Raw genomic sequence first — 5287 nt, forward strand, 5'->3', positions numbered from 1 at the left:
TGTTTGGTGTGTGGAATATTATTAAGGGAAATTGGTATGCTAATATTACTCAAATTTCAGGAAGTAGAATGGGGTGCAATTCCATGAAAATGAATCATTTTTAAAGGTTATAAACTACTGATATGCCAACTAAATTTCAAGGTTTTTTAAGGCGCATTTTCAGTTAGATAATTTTTGGTGGTCCGGCATGAGACTTGATGCTTTGTCCAAAGAAGCGTTTGCAAAATCGAACCGGAGGGTTAACCGGACATGGGGCCGGAAGCGGTTTAACCGACTTAACCTGTAAACCAGCCTATTCAACTGTTTTTACCGGGCAAATCCCGACAGCCAAAAAATTATTAAAAAAAATAAAAGAGATGCAAAAAAATATACTAAAATATGAAAAGCATATAAATAATGATTAAAACAAAACGCATTCAAATGAAGTTGAAAATTAAGGAAAAAAAGGATTTTTAAAAGTGAGTATTAATGACCAAAAGAATTTTTAATATTTGCCATAATGTAAAAAATAATAAAAAATATATTACAAATCAAATTTTTTATTTTTGATATTTTATATACATTTGTTTTTAATTTTTATTTTTTAAATACCGGCTGATCACCAAAACCGCCCGAAACCGAAACCCGCAAGGGGTCGGTTCCGATCTAACCAGCCGGTTACCGACTAGATTGTCCGGTTTTTCTAGCAATGATCCAAAGTACCATGGTATGGGATCTATTTAATTCAAAGAAAATCACATCCCACTCATTCATCTTCTATTTATTTTTAAAAAGTTGCAACCTTAAATAATTGAAGTAAGGCTATATTTGTTGGGTGATTACCTTGTGGAGTGAAAAAAAAAAAGGGGGACCCAACAAAATAAGAAAAAGGTTAGAGAGAGAGAGAGGTTTTTAGAGAGAGAATATAGATGGTGTTTTAAAAGACAAAACAAAAAGGGTTGTGTTTTAGAGACACCATTTGCAAGCAAAGATAGGGTTATTTGAAGGCTCTGGAAGAGAAGAAAGTGCAAGTTTGTAGCAAGCTTTCCAACACCATTTTAGGCCATTCCAGAGGCCATTTATGCTATCTCTCACGCTCAACACTTAGGTAGAAAATCGGAACCGCTGGTGCGCTCTCCGGTTGTATCTCCAAGCTATTGGAAGACCATGTTTTTGGAGCTTTTTTGAAATGGGAAAGAGATGTTCTTGTTGGTGCTTGTGAGGCAACTTTGTCTTTTCTCCAAGTTATTGTTGTTCTCTCATTTGATTGTAAACTTCAAGTTTTGGGCAAAAACTTGAGAATAAACTATATTATAACCCTCCTTTGATTTTAGTGGATTCCTCTCTCGGATTTGCCCCGTGGTTTTCCCTTCACATTGAAGGGCTTTCCACGTTAAACCTTATGTTGTGATTGTGCTCGTGTTTGTGCTTGGTGGAACTTTCCTTTTTGCGATTTGTGATTTCTATTTTCTTGGCCCTTAGCAAATTGTCATTTTTTCGGTATTTGCACAAACATACATTGTGGGATGTTTTACCTTTAATTCATACATAGAAGGAAAGAGCATTGCTTCCCAACAATATTTACCTCTAACTATAAAATCTTAAATTCCAAAAATAGCTCAAATCAAGTAGATCTATAAACAAATGAAAATCTTGAAAATGGATGGTCGAAATAATGTGTTTTAAGGTACACTATTTTTATAACTTGAAGTTCTTTTTCAATAATATACTAAGATGTAGTATTTTTATGATTTGCAATCCTTTTTTTTTTCCTCCATTTCTATATATCTCAATGTCCATATGACCAATTAGATGCTTTTCTAACATGGAAAAAGTTTATATTGAGCCGAGGTTCTAAAAAATCAAATTGGCCCCGACTTCAAAAAATTCACTAGAAGAGGTTGTTTTGATGCCCAAATATCCTCAAATTGATCATATGGACATCAAGATGCATGGACATGAGAAAAACATGGACTTCAAGTTTTGGAAATAATGTATTTTGAAATTCTTTTTTGGACCATCATTTTCAAGATTTTCAAGTTTTCATAGTTCTGTCAGTCTACACCATTTTTTAAGCTTTAAAGTTTATAAATTAAGATGAAACTATATGCTAAGGCTATCACAAAGAATTTCAGTATTGAAATAGCATTTCTCGATATTATTTAAAGGTAGGCTCTAATTTGATTGTTGAGAGCCTGGGCTCTATACAAACCGCACCCTTCTAACATCAAAACAAAATTTTTTTTTTTTATTAGGATTTTAGTTGTGCACCTTAATTCTATATTTTAAAGTGTCAACTTCAAATAAACCTTTTTCTTTTCAAAGTTAGTTTTGTAAGATATATATTTTGGGCATTAAAAACGCTGGGAGTCATTCTCTCTTTGACTCGTGGCCGTTCATTAGATATTCAAACTTTGACTCTTTAAATTTTATTCAGAAATTGGAATCGAAGACCATTTGAAAAGTTTCAAGTCATAAAGATGCCCCTACCTAGGTGTTTTTCATGCCCGACTAAATTTATCTTATGGTCTTGTGGAACCTCACGAAACTCTGCATAACAAGAAACAGGAGCTGATGTGTGAGAATGGTTACGTTCTACCAACTCACGAGTCTGAAACTTTCAACAAGGACACGGTTTCTACGAGTCCACGGACTCATATATAGAAATGCGGGCCCCTTAATAATTTATTTTTAAAATGTAATTTGATTTAATTTTTAGGGAATATATAATGGGAAAAGTTTATATAGAGTCGATGCTTTAAACCATCAAATTTGAGCCTACCTCAAAAATTTTACTAGAAGAGGTTGTTTTGATGTCGAAATATCTTTAAATTGATCATCTCAACATCAAGAAGCATGGATATGTAAAAAAAATGGATTTCAAGTTTTGAAAATAGTGTATATTGTAAAACATTTTTAGACCGTCAATTTTCAAGATTTTCAAGTTTTCATAGATTTATAAAATCTATACTAGGATGAATTTAAAGATCCCAAATTTTAGCATGTAACTTCTTCAACTGATAGATTAACCTCAATAAAAAAAATTGCTGATTGCATCTTCTACGTAATTGAAAAAAATAATGTCTCAAGATTTAATAGAGACCGTCCAGTTTTTAGAGGGTGAGATCGTGTGTTAAAAAGCCCAATTTATTCTTTTTTTTATTTTTTTTATTTTTTTTTAGAGTAATCATCTAGTGATTATTAGATAGTTCCCATAATTTCAAATTGAAAAAATCCTCGAAAGTAGGTCTTCTTCTAACCAAGGGAATAAATATATACAATGCCCTTGAAGGAATATATTACATGTACCCATAAACAAAATAGGAATTTTCAACCTGCTATTTTGGTTTAGGAAATATGGATTTAATGAAAATATTCGTATTTGTTTTGAAAACAACACAGGATTGTTAGAGATTCCTTTCCATACAAAGAGAACATAATAATACCGATAATTAGTATCTGGATCCTCGATTCTATACAATATAGGAAACAAATTTCATAATAATGGTACCTAATCCTCTATATAAAGAGATGGCCGTTAACCTTGAGTTTCAACAACAGTCAGAGTTATGTGATTGTTCATTGGTTGATAAGTTTTGCTAGCATGCTGAGTCTTTCTACACTCATTTGCTTTTCCCTACTGGCCTTCTGGTAACTTCCTATCTAACAACTCTCTCTATAACTCGAGATACTGGGCTTCTGGTAACTTCCTAATGCACTAACAACTCTCTCTTTCGAATATTTGTATTTACATTAGACTCAATGTATTTATAGCCTTCTTGCCTATATAACTCGAGATACTGGGCTTCTGGTAACTTCCTATCTTCCTCATTTACTGCAGTGCACTAACAACTCACTCTCTATCTCTCTCTTTCGAATATTTGTTAATGCACTAACAACTCTCTCTCTTTCGAATATTTGTATTTACATTGGGACTCATTGTAATTATTTACATTGAGACTCAATGTACTTATAGCCTTAAGACCCTAACTAGTGGTTTAATTAGAATTGAGACTTTTACATTGGTACTCGCTTTGTACTTAAAGCGATTCAAAATCGGGTGATCTAGTTTGAGAATCGGTTATACCGTTCCAGATCCATCCAACCAGCTCATTCATGAGCCTCTTGCTCTCCACCCGCCATGGGACCCACCAGCTCATGCACCAACCCCCACCACATTCACGTAAGGTTTTATTTATATGTACTTGATCCATCCTATATCTTGGATGTGGGATTGTTTTGCTTCTTTAAAGACGAAAACTGACATATGGCATATTAAAGGGCATAAACGCACCACAGAAGTGGTGAAAAAGAGTGTGTGTACCTACAGGATCATAATGTACTTATACACAATTTGCCCGACGTTTGTTGTAATTTCCACTATAAATGGAGCATTTTGTATTTTAAAAAAGACTTTATCTTATTTAAGGAAAAATTTTTATGGTCCCTATGTAAATCTCTAAGTCTTAACACAACAATCCCAACAATCATTAGTTTTATTTGTTTTTGGGTGATTCAGTGGGGAAGACAGACCCCTACTAGAGTAGAGAGTTACATTTTTTTAAGGTTAGCAATGCATACCAAGATGTGGTAACGGGATGTGGGGATACTACCACCATGACTACAGCCCCTTTCTTATATTCATCAGTTTATGTATCAACAAAGATAGTTGTACGTGCATGTTAGAGAGAGAGTCTCACTTGCAAACCCTAGGCTAAGGTACCATGAGTAGCAGTTTGTTTGCTTTTTCTCAGTTCTGGGATAGGCGAAAGTGCTTTCAACGGAAAAGAGAGCATGGACAATGGTGAGCTGTGGTTGAAGAACCGGAAGATAATTTCTTCAGAGAGTTACGGCAGCGGAGTGGGTTCAAAGCTTGGTGGTGGCTACGGAATCATACTCGACGATGTGCCCAATGGTCCTAGCCCAATCGGAAACCACCATGGGGAGGGCAGGCTGCCCTCTGTCTCGGTCCTGGAGGGCCGCATGCTCGGTGATGTTCCCAATGGTCCTTACCCAACCAATGGTGGGGCAGACCACCCTCCCTTCCAGAGGACAGCATTCTCCGTGAGGTGCCCGGCGGCCCCATCCCATTGCACCATAAACGAACTCTTCCGATCATCGAACCCCAGAAATCCCATAGCCCTTACGACACTGCAAAAATTTAGAACCCCTAAGTGATTTTCTTCTCTCTCTCTCTGATGGTAGTCTTCCTAGTATCCTTGGAGAATATATAGTTTCCTCCATATTATGTTGTGTATGTAGCCTTCCTCCGTATTATGTTTTGTGTGAATCATCATAAGCTTGCTTC

This window comes from Amborella trichopoda, chromosome 9, assembly GCF_054954075.1.
Source record: "Amborella trichopoda isolate Santa Cruz 75 chromosome 9, AtrichopodaSantaCruz75HAP2 v2.0, whole genome shotgun sequence".
Taxonomy (NCBI): domain Eukaryota; kingdom Viridiplantae; phylum Streptophyta; class Magnoliopsida; order Amborellales; family Amborellaceae; genus Amborella; species Amborella trichopoda.